This window comes from Anabrus simplex, chromosome 3 (genome assembly GCF_040414725.1).
Source record: "Anabrus simplex isolate iqAnaSimp1 chromosome 3, ASM4041472v1, whole genome shotgun sequence".
Lineage (NCBI taxonomy): Eukaryota > Metazoa > Arthropoda > Insecta > Orthoptera > Tettigoniidae > Anabrus > Anabrus simplex.
The window spans coordinates 450,660,817-450,673,250 of NC_090267.1; the positions used below are offsets into that span (position 1 = coordinate 450,660,817).

At 39.6% G+C, this 12,434-nt stretch overlaps 1 protein-coding gene across 1 annotated transcript in view; it reads right to left on the reverse strand.

Annotated features, from left to right (window-relative positions):
- The window catches only part of LOC136866853 (dynein axonemal heavy chain 1), a 1,878,455-nt gene that overhangs the window by 940,662 nt on the left and 925,359 nt on the right, over positions 1-12,434 (reverse strand). The window lies entirely within an intron of this gene.

A 12,434-nucleotide genomic window follows, 5' to 3' on the forward strand; every position in this document is an offset into this window, starting at 1 on the left:
CCTACAAGGTAGAAACTTGTTCAGACCTTTACGGATTGGGACGAAGAAGAACGGAATAGAAATTGACTGCTTAGCTTCTGCGGATGATATAGCAATAATGATAGAAACTTTTGAAACTCCAAACCGAGAAAATTAATGTGCTGAAAGGGGTAGCAGAACAAACAGGCTTGCAGATATCCTTTTGGAAAGACGGAAGTATGTCAAACATCAAAGACAACACGACCCAACTGAACACCAAATACAGAACAATAAATCGCGTGTATAAGTTTAATAATAATGATGATATCTTGACCTTGTGACACTAAATGAAGATTTTCGGCACGTTGAGTTACTGTTATATCATTTTATAGCTGGGGCGGTATCCATCTAAGGTCAGTTGTTTTTTTCTCTTCGCTGTATTACCGCTAGCAGTTTTTCGTCGACTCCCATTCCTACATCAAAGCTCAACGACTAGTGGGCCGTGAGTCAGCATCTGGCTTCGGAACGTGAATGATGGCGACATGAGTGTAAATTATTTGCCCGCGTAGTTTTCGTTTGTGAGTTCTTCCTTTTACCTTAGATGGAGGGATAGGGAATATCAATTACCATTATTTAGAAAAATACTGTTTTCTAAATTACTTCTATGCACAAATTTTGTTGAAACTTATGTCTACCTACAAACGTATAATTTATTGTATCGTTAATGATTTGATTGCATTCAATAATTCATTTTGATTATATACTGTATGTTTGAAACATGGAAACAGCCTCTGATAAAGAAAAGAGTTTGATCCCAGCTTGAATTTAGTTTATATTCTCACGACATTAGACATGCCAAGAAGGGGAGAGTGACAATTTTTTTCGTAATGACTACCCTTTATTTGGAATAACGTACATTGGCGGAAAGAAACAAAAACCGAGCTCAATAGCTGCAGTCGCTTAAGTGCGGCAGGTATCCAGTATTCGGGAGATAGCGAGTTCGAAGCCCACGGTCGGCAACCCTGAAAATGGTTTCTCATTTCCATACCAGGCAAATGCTGGGACTGTACCTTAATTACGGTTACGGCTGCTTCCTTCCCATTCCTAACCCTCTCCTGTCCCATCGTCGCCGTAAGACCTATCTGTGTCGGTGCGACGTAAAACAAATAGCAAAAAAAAAAAAAAAAAATCCAAACACCATGTGTGCCATTTCACCGTTCTATAGTTGCTGTATTAGGAACAAAAATGGCGTTACAGCTATTAATGGATCAATATAAAAGCAAATAACAGCGGTACGAGCCGAAAAGATAATAATTTCAACCGGCAATCACGGAAAGAACCACTCTTAGAAGGCGGTGCGAAAGAATGACGAGAGCGGATTATTTAAACTGATTATTGAAAAAAGACTTCCGTTAGAACAAAATATCAATCCAGCACTGCATCGAAGAAAGGACGGAGTCGTGTAAAGAAACCAGTTACTTATCGGATTCTATAATCAATTATTGAAGAAGAGATTAAATCCGCGATAGCCCGCCTAACGTCAGCTGTAGGTTGACATATATACGTGAAATTATAGACCAGCTATAAGGAAACGTCAAGTTGGTTCTGTACGACGTCACGGTTGGGCTCGGAAACATTATATTTGCCCGATAATGCACAACGTGAAGAGAGCAGAATTCAACGGGATATAAAGTGCAATTCTAAAAGCACACAAAATTTACATCTGTTCAGCGAGCAAGGCAGTTGACAATAAGAGGACATTTAGAGCTGTTATAAGCAAATTAGACGGACCAGAGTACATATATTCTTTTCTCATTAGCACTACGAAACACATTACAGCATGTATAAATCAACTAATGCCTTGTGTTGTTCTGTCCCTGACGTAATGAAGACCACTATGATGTTCTAAGAGGCTGAGGCAGAGACTACTCCGGCTATGGTGGCGCTTCACGAGATTGATGACCCAGGAGGGTGGTAATCAGCTGAGAGGACGAGATGGGCCCGATTACCTAAGCCGAACCATGGAGCGAGGCCTACCATTCCCGATGAACAACAGCGAGATGGAAATCACTACCCAATAAGCAAAGTTAAGTCCCCTATGAGTCGTTTCGTAAGTAGAAACCTTTATTCTTTTGGCTAATATGTGATGTACATTATGACATTGTGTGTGCGTAGTTAATATACAAGTGTAGTTACAAGGAAGTAGGTATTCATCTGAAGTTACCGTTAATCCCATACATAGGTGTAAAATACCAGTGAATGCCGTTCGCAAGTTTATCAATATGGTGTTAGAGAAGTGATTGATATTTTTTTAAATCGTTGTCAGTGAAGTGTTAGAGTATTAAGTCGAGGTTAACATACATGCGTGATGGCTTTAATAAAATAACAAGCGTAGAGATCGTATTTAGGGAATGTTTACGACAAAATATAGTAGCACAGTTTAATGTTGTGATGTGCTGTTCTTTGATACTATGACAGTAATGGTAATGGCTTTATATGTGTAGGTTATGGCACATATGCTGCGTATTTGATGAAACGAGTGCCTTGAGACGCACTAATATGAATGCTACGTGATAATTGGAGTGATAAATGGTGAATGAAATAATGATATGAGTTGATAGTAGATTATGATGGTGATAGTTATTGTTATTTAGAAAGTTGGTCATAGTATTCTTCGAGAGATGATAGTATGTGTAAATTGCACATGCTAAGGTATATGTCGAAACGTACTGTTTTCAATTGCTATTTTAATTCCCTAATATATATAATAGATTAGGATACGATCTCAATGCCATCAGTATAGAATTAATTGAGTATGTAGGATCATCAGAAGAGCCGAGAGGCCAATAACGTCAATATTTAGGCCTTCACTGACATATCTACGGTCGTTTCATGTATTCTCACATACGGCAACTTAATTTATGGTTTTATGGGAGCAGTTTGACACATCACTGGTAACTTAGTCTTCCATATATGGACTTTAGATGAAGGTAGAGCCTTCTAATGTGTCAATTTTTTCCACCTATGGTATTATTTGTTGGAAGGTTAGTTAAATACACTTGGCAATGCTACATTCAGCCAAATACGCACATTAATTGAATTTCGACCATGAATTAAAATAGTAATTGAATGATTTTAGCCACATAAGCCTTATGATAGAATTAATTTGAGATTACTTGCGACTTAAAGTGGACTTGAATTTGCTTATATGGAGGTTAGTTAATATGAAATATGAAACATTATGAAAATTTGCAAACTTAAACTAGTGGAAATACTTAATGTACAGACATTATTTTCTCACACGTTTTTTCCTACTGTGCATGGACATTGATGTGAAGTTTTCAGCCAAGTGATATGCATTTCTCTAGTCACATGTGAATTTAGATCCAAATGATTGAATTTTGGTAATTTTGAGGAGCAATTCAGCTCAATAAGGAAAGATTCCAGATCTTAATTAATTAATTAATTGATTAATTATTGGCCACCTTCATTGCGTTTTCACATTCTTAATTGAAACCCCAATTTGAAATATTGTATATAGTAGGGAGTATAGTTTTGTTTTACTTAAACCAATTGGATGCATCTGATTATTACAACTATATTGAATAATTTTACTTGATTATATATATAATTTAATTTTTCCTTGTCATTTAATTTTGACGGATATTACTTAATTACAAAATAATTTTTCGACAGGCCAGGATTAGCATATCGATGAATGAGGCCTGATTTCCATTTATTTGTTAAAGGTTTTCCAAATCTGTTTCCTTTCAATGCAATATAATTACGGCACTTAGAGATGCTGATTGCGTATGAAACCAGCCACATTGTATAAAATAATTTCTCAAGATACTCTACGTGATTTTCAAATCGTACTTAAACTGATTTGTTAATAAAAGCTGAGTAGTGAAAATATTAAAATTCTTTTAATGCCTACTTAGAATAAGTGCTAGATATAAGCCTATAATGACTATTTCTGAGTGCAATTTTGATGATGACATGTACGAAATTCTTGAAATGCCATAATAACCTGAATTTTACGATAAATTTCGGTAACATGCAAGTATGGTATCCGACTGATAGCGTGTTGGAGACGTCCTTCTACGTAGGTTGGGATTTACCATAGACCATCGGTGTACTTTCTCACGCGGAACTCACAACCCAGCAATATTAGGTAGATGGAATCGTTATTAAGAGCTAGTCTGGAACTCATGTATCCCCACCTGGACGCGGGAGCGGTGCACATGAAATAAGGAATGTAGAATACAGAAATTTTGGCAATTTATTTGTCGAGGTAACATGTTCAATATATTAAAGCTACAAGACTACATATTAATATCCGCGCGAGAAAAGTCATCGCTAATTTGCCATGCTGGTCCATTAACCCTAAACCTGGCGCGCTGGTGAATTTCGTTCACCAACCTGAGTGTTTCATCTGTAGTTTTTAGTTCCTAAGAGCTACAGCCGTCGTGCTGCTAGTACCTTCCTGCGAACTCATCGATACTCTCAGTGTAGCGGTATCTGTCCAGGAAATTGTACGTGTCACGAAATTCACCACGCGCCCGTCAATGTAACATTTATAGGCGCCCGCTTTAGGGTTAATAACCGGTTTAATCGCCAGTCTGTTGAATGCAAGCATGCAAACGTGAGTGCATTTTGTTGTAGAAGTGTCGGATGTCAGGTTGTGGGATGGACTTCCATGCCTGTTGCACTTGGTTGGTCAATACAGGGACGGTTATTGCCGGTTGTGCATGACGCTGGAGTTGTCGTCCAATGATGTCCCATACGTGCTCGACTTGGGACAAATCTGGGGATCGAGCAGGCCAGGGCAACATGTCGACACTCTGTATAGCATATTAGGTTACAACAGCGGCAAGACGGCGTGCATTATCCTGTTTGAAAACACCCCCGGAAATGCTGTTCATGAATGGCAGCACAACAGGTCAAATCACCAGACGGACGTACACATTTGCAGTCAGGGTGCGTGGGATAACTACGAGAGTGCTCCTGCTGTCTTAGGAAATTGCTCCCCCAGACCAGAACTCCCGGTGTAGGTCCAGTGTGTTGACGCCGCAAACTGGTGGAATGCAGGTGCTCAACTGGCTTCCTTCTAACCAACACACGGCCATAACTGGCACCAAGGCATAATCGGCTTTAATCGGAAAACACAATGGGATCTCCACTCCAACCTCCAATGAGCTCACGCTTGACACCACTGAAATAGCAGACGGCGGTGGTTTGGGGTAAGTGGAATGAGCGCCGCAGGGCGTCTGGCTCGGAGCTGCCCTTCAAGTAACCGATTTCGAACCGCTCGCTGCGTCACTGTGTTGGCAACTGCCACTCGAATTCCCGCTGCAGACGCAGTCCACTGCTCCACAGCCATACGCCGGTGGTTCCACAGGGACGTCTTGCGAGCGTACCTTCTCGTGGCCACTGCTGCCAGCACGCATGCACAGTGGAGATGTTCCTGCCAAGTCGTTCTGCAATAGCGCGGAAGGAAAATCCATCGTCACGAAGCCTCATTATACGGCCTCGTTCAACCGCAGTGAGCTGTTGGTACTGGCCACTTCATCGTCGTAAAGGCATTCTTGACCCACTCACAGTCACCCGTCCAATCACAGGTAACTAACGCTCTCACACAGTACAGCCCGTGTTTAAAACAAACCTGATATGCAACGTCATGGGGCCGCTACTAGCGCCACGCTAATGTGATTTGTGGGAAATTTGAATCACCGCCATCTTTCAGATGAATACACAAACCTACCAACGTTCGCTAATCTAGCAAAACCCTTTCTTGCTGTTTGGATGTTTATTTTCCGCCAGTGTATTTGATGTTTATAATGTCCGTCTGTGTTCTTGCTCGTTTATTTTTTAGTTTAAAAATTAAAGTACATTTTCTAAATTTGTAAATCCCTGTTGTATTTAAGTATTAAATTCTTCAGGTCTACAGTAGTTAATAGCCCCTTAAGGTACGGCGAGCTCTTCAGTTTGAATCGCGCGCCCAGAAGTTACAAGGTAACCTCATTTTATCGAAAAAAAAAAATTCTCCGCCAATCCGATTGCAGTATTATCATTCTTAACACAACACCAAGAGCAACTGACTTTTTGTCGGTATAGTTCTGAAGTACCCTGTACATGACGAGGTAGAACTCTTGGTATATTATTTTTAAATATACGACAAGTAGAGGGACTGTATGTTATGAAGATATGAAAGTGGCTTACGTTGCACCTACACATACATTTTTCGGTGTTTCTGAGACAGGGAAAGTCTAGCACTGGAAAGGTATCGGCTATGGCATTAATATATGACACACTCCCGTCATTTACTCAGTGTAAAAGTGCAATAACACAGAAAATTGCCTTCACGGCTGCCGACACAGTGGCTTCAATCCCACCATTTGTGGAATCCCCGCGTACAATCAATCAATCAATCAATCAATCAATCAATCAATCAATCAATCAATCAATCAATCAATACTGATATGCATTTAGGGCAGTCGCCCAGGTGGCAGATTCCCTATCTGTTGCTTTCCTAGCCTTTTCCGAAATGATTTCAAAGAAATTGGAAATTTATTGAACGTCTCCCTTGGTAAGTTATTCCAATTCCTAACTCCCCTTCCTATAAATGAATATTTGCCTCAGTTTGTCCTTTTGAATTCCAACTGTATCTTCATATTGTGATCTTTCCTACTTTTATAAACGCCATTCAAACTTATTCGTCTACTAATGTTATTCCACGCCATCTCTCCGCTGACAGCTCGGAACATACCACTTAGTCGAGCAGCTCTTCTTCTTTCTCTCAATTCTTCCCAACCCAAACTTTGCAACATTTTTGTAACGCTACTCTTTTGTCGGAAATCACCCAGAACAAATCCAGTTGCTTTTCTTTGGATTTTTTCCAGTTCTTGAATCAGGTAATCCTGGTGAGGGTCCCACACACTGGAACCATACTCTAGTTGGGGTCTTACCAGAGACTTATATGCCCTCTCCTTTACATCCTTACTACAACCCCTAAACACCCTCATAACCATGTGCAGAGATCTGTACCCTTTATTTACAATCATATTTATGTGATTACCCCAATGAAGATCTTTCCTTATATTAACACCTAGATACTTACAATGATCCCCAAAAGGAACTTTCACCCCATCAACGCAGTAATTAAAACTGAGAGGACTTTTCCTATTTGTGAAACTCACAACCTGACTTTTAACCCCGTTTATGAACATACCATTGCCTGCTGTCCATCTCACAACGTTATCGAGGTCACGTTGCAGTTGCTCACAATCTTGTAACCTATTTATCACTCTATAGAGAATAACATCATCCGCAAAAAGCCTTACCTCCGACCCACACACTCTGTATTTATTGTACCACCTTCGTACATGTGTTGGTCAACCTCTTCAAAGTTCCCCCACAATAATGGAAATGCCATTAGGAACAAGAATAATCTACATATTATCTTGTTTACCTCCAGGAGCTTCTAAATTTGATGCATTTAATATGTTAAGAATAACAGGTGTTTCTACTCTTGGAATTAGAATAATGATGTTATTGTAGTAGGCCTATAATTACTTGCCTTTAGGACGGAAGTATTTATCTTTGCTCATCTTGTCGGATAACCTTCTCTGTGCTTAACGTGAGAAGTGCTGAGGCAGCCCGAGATGGCAGGAAATGAGCCTTTGTTGTTATATCCAAAGGGGTCTACAATAAGATCTCAGTAAACAGAAGGATACCCTCAAAAAATAAAGGTATTAAAAGAATAGGCCATCAACTCTCAGTAGTATTTTTAGTTGTATCGGGAGAGAGTTCCTTACATCCTTTCAATTTGCAAAGTGGATGCATACAGAAAAATATTTACAATAGGACTGACGCGGGATTGGCCTCATCTGAAGAAATGAAAAACTGAGCATCCAAAAGTCCTGATTCCACTTCGCCCAGAAACCACCGGCAGAATTCAACACACGAAAGTTCGTCTGGGCGCTTTAACGCGTGCAAAACTGTAAATTAGTAAGGATACAGATGCAGGTTCTTTTTGATCATGTTTCGACATGACGATCTCTTCATTCCCGCCTCAGTATTCGGGAGATAGTAGGTTCGAGCCCCCACTGACGGCAGCCCTGAAGATGGTTTTCCGTGGTTTCCCATTTTCACACCAGGCAAATGCTGGGGCTGTACCTTAATTAAGGCCACGGTCGCTTCCTTCCCAATCCTAGCCCTTTCCTGTCCCATCGTCGCCATAACACGTATCTGTGTCGATGCGACGTAAAGCCAATAGCGAAAAAAAAATAGCATTCCCGCTTGCACAGATAAACGGCGTTGAGATTACGTCGGACTTCGTTCCACGCTCCCCTTCACTCGAGGAATGTTTTCTGGTGTTCGAAATCTTTTCGGATGGTTACGAATTGTATTCGCTACCGAACCATTCTGCCACTAAGGTTTGCATTGCAGACTTTGCTGGAGGTTTTGCAAAAATACTTCTAGTCTTGAACTCGTGCGCAAACAGTTTCGCACAGGTTTTCCATGAATCGTGCTTCGCATAACACTCGACAATGAACACGCGCTATTTTATCGTGAGTACCATTTTGTGTTGCATTCAACTGGTCAGTAAACAGTTTGCTCACCTTACTCACCCACTCAGAGTGGCGTACTCAGGAGATATGCACGCGCAGACATGTAACAGCAACCGATTGGTGCATCGAAATTACGGTTTCCAGTATTTCCAGTGATGGACAGTTCTCCTGTTCATTAACGAGGGTTAATTCCATGTCAGTCTTATACATATTTTCGGGGTCAGTTTTATGTTGCCCACCCTGTATTTTTTTCTTTTTTTACAATTTGTTTTACGTCGCACCGATACAGGTAGTTCTTATGGCTAGTAGTCGGAAGTAAGCGGCCATGGCGTTAACTAAGCTACAGCCCCAGCATTTGCATGGTGTGAAAATGGGAAACCACGGAAAACAATTTTCAAGGCTGCCGATAGTGGGATTCGAACCCACTATCTCCCGAATACTGGACACTGGCCGCACTTAAGCGACTGCAGCTATCGAGCTCGGTTCAACCTGTATAAATTAGAAGGAATACTGTAACAGTAATTTATATAGCAAGTGACTTAAGTGACATTTTTATGAGTGGGAAGTTTTAAGCACCTGTAGTCGCGAGATATACCTTTTCCATTTTTTCCGAATATTTGCTGAAAAAGATAATAATAATAATAATAATAATAATAATAATAATAATAATAATAATAATAATAATAATAATACTTATAAATATAAAAATTTCAATGTACACTAGTACGGAACTCAGGAAAAGGTGGTTTACTTATTGCATTAGGTGTACAGTGGCTGAATTCTATCCTCATTTTTCTTCTTCTTTCCTTGCCCAGGTCAAAATCAGTATTTACAAACTTCAGAAGTTGAAACAGCCCTTTTGGTTTACCTCAAACAGATTCGAATGTGTGCACCGAGTTCGCTGAGACTCGTGCAGACCAGACGATATGCTTGGTTCTGGATGTCTCCCAATTCACACGAAATACTGCTTCCTGGTGGGAGGAGACCCACATCTGAAGTTTCGTCCTGCACCTTGAAACGCTCGATCTACGTTTGTCAAGGTAGGGCCTCTTCCTCAAACGGCGAAACGGAGATCTCCTCCAACAGCTAAATTTTCCTTAATTTTCACGTCTGGGATACTCGGTGCATCGCTACAACTAATCAGACGATTTGTTCTTTGGATTTTTAGAGAACTTCAGATTCAGTGAAGACCTTACAGGACATCAGCTGGCAGTGATGAGGACGGTGGTCGTGTAGAGAGTGATGTCGAGCTTCCGCTTCTTTCCTATGGTCGGAATCAGTTATCATTTCCTTTCGTGTGTGCGATTCCAAAAACTGAATATAGTTTCTGAAGAATATCGGTTTAAGGCACCTTACGATGATACGGGTCATATTGTTTTTGGCATCATCTACATCGTTTGCGTGTGTCGATAATACCCATAGACACAGTGCTGATGTTCGCAATGCTGCTGAATGTGCCACCCAAGTATAACTGACGAGTTTTCGTAAGATGTTATTTCTAGCGCAGATTTTACCTTCTATATTCAAGCGATGCTCTTTATAAGACAAGGTGCGGTCGAGCGTTACTTATTACTTCGCGCTGGATAATGCTGCAATCTGATACCTCTCCGCTGGATGTTAAACTCTCTACCTGCTTCCTTGTTACGCAGATAGAATGCACGCACTTGAACCTTATTTGAATTGGGTTTCAGTGATTGCAGCGCGATGATGATTACAGAGACAGGTTTCTTTTTTAGCTAGAACCTTCATATTGTGTTTCTTTCTTCTTTCGATTCTCCCGTAATAAGTAATAAAAAACATTATTTTCACCAGTCATTTATTGATCACTGGTTCACATTGAACATGTAACTAGAATGTTCAGTGAAATCGACGAGATTCTGAATGATTAACTCATTAATTGATTAATTGATTGATTGATTGATTGATTGATTGATTGATTGATTGATTGATTGATTGATTGATTGATTGATTGATTGATTGACTGGTCGATTCACTGACTGACTGACTGGTAATTCATTTACGAGGTTTTAACACCGTCTTTATCTTCCTCAATAACCGTATCCGGTTTCGATCAGAATCAGTTTGGTACATCTACATCAGCCGTTGTCTTGTTTATGGTTATTAATTTTAAATTACCCATTTTTGCAAATTTACAGCTCACTGTGAACTAGTTACCGCAATGGATGCTGAGGTCATGTACATAAACTTTGTCAGCAATAGTGACGGGGTATGGTAAAGTGCGGAATACAAACCGGTACTAAATTTCCAACACTCATTTTGTAGTATTCCGCACTGTTATACCCAGTGCCACGTAAATACACGGATAATGTTTGGTTTACTGAATAGATATGAAATATATATTAAAATCTGAAATAATCCTGATTTATGTTGTGCTTCCTGAATAACTGACCATTGGAAGGATAAATATTCGCAACCGTTCGCATGCAAATAGCACGCAGTTATCGAACGAATCAGAACAATGGCTTTAATGAGCAAGGAAAATGGTGAACATAAAACGATACATCTCTACAGAATTCAAGGGGGATCAGTTGTAGCATGCATTCTCCATAAACAACGTTCGAAAATTTCAGCAAAAAGAATAATTTGTTCTTTTTGATTGAAGACATCTTACAGTGAAACCCAGTATCATTCTGATCAACTCAAAATTGATTGAGAAATGCTCTATAGAGCAATACCGCATCACACATGCCTAGAATACAGCCTTATTAGGTATATTGCAATTTACTCTTCAAAATGAATTCACACAACATGGGTACGAAACGGCTAGAAAAGGTAAGGTCGCAGCTGCGACCGTGGCTAAAGTAAATTTGCCTGGTGTGAAAATGAGAAGCCATAGAATAACACTTTCATTGCTTTCAACGTTGCAATTCGAACTTACCATGTTCTGGATTCAAGTTTACAGCTAAAAAACATGTATCATGTAACCTAATATAATGATACTTCTTCTTCTTCTTCTTCTTATTCTTCATCATCATCATCATCTTCTTCTTCTTCTTCTTCTTCTTCAGTCGCCTCTCAGGAGCTTGTCGACCATCATGGAATATTGATTCCTTCTTAGTGTTTCCTGTATCAGGGTTTTCGTGTCGTGGATGTGGAACTACTATCGGAGGTTCCTCGTCCAGGATAATCTTCTCCACCTACGTCCACGATTCCCCTCCTACCTTACCTTCTGAGATCAGTCATTTCACACTATATTTGTAATTTCTGAATATGTGACAGAATGAAGTCATTTCCTGTGTGTTTGACAGTTAAAACTTGCATGGATTCTTGATATAAGGGAGTACCTTCTCATAGGTGACGCGGCCTACCCATAGGATCTTAAACATTCTGTGGTCCGTAAAAATTATAATACAGAATTACAGTTATCTTCATTTACACAGTAATATGAAGATTTTACTTTAAACATCATCGTCATTATCGTCATCATCATCACCATCATCATCATCATCATCATCATCATCAATTTAACGTTGACATCTCAAGCCAGGCCAGGATGCAACATTCCATCTTCCTCAATCATACCACCAGTGCTCCTTATCATTCTGTTCTTGACATAGTCCAAACATGTTAATCTGGATCTGTCTCTTGTTCTGCATCCTTCTTTCTTAGCCTCCATTGTCCTCTTCGGAATCCTTCACTCTTATAACCCGTTAACATACAAACCATTTCAATTTCTCTCCAGTCTGTTGGAAAGCTTTTCCACTCCGATTTCCTTCATGACATCCGCATACGTCTTAAAAATTGCATTTATCTGGTTAGGGTTTCACTCCTAATTTATTATTATTATTATTATTATTATTATTATTATTATTATTATTATTATTATTATTATTATTATTATTATTATTATTATTATTATTATTATTATTATAATTTAAGTGG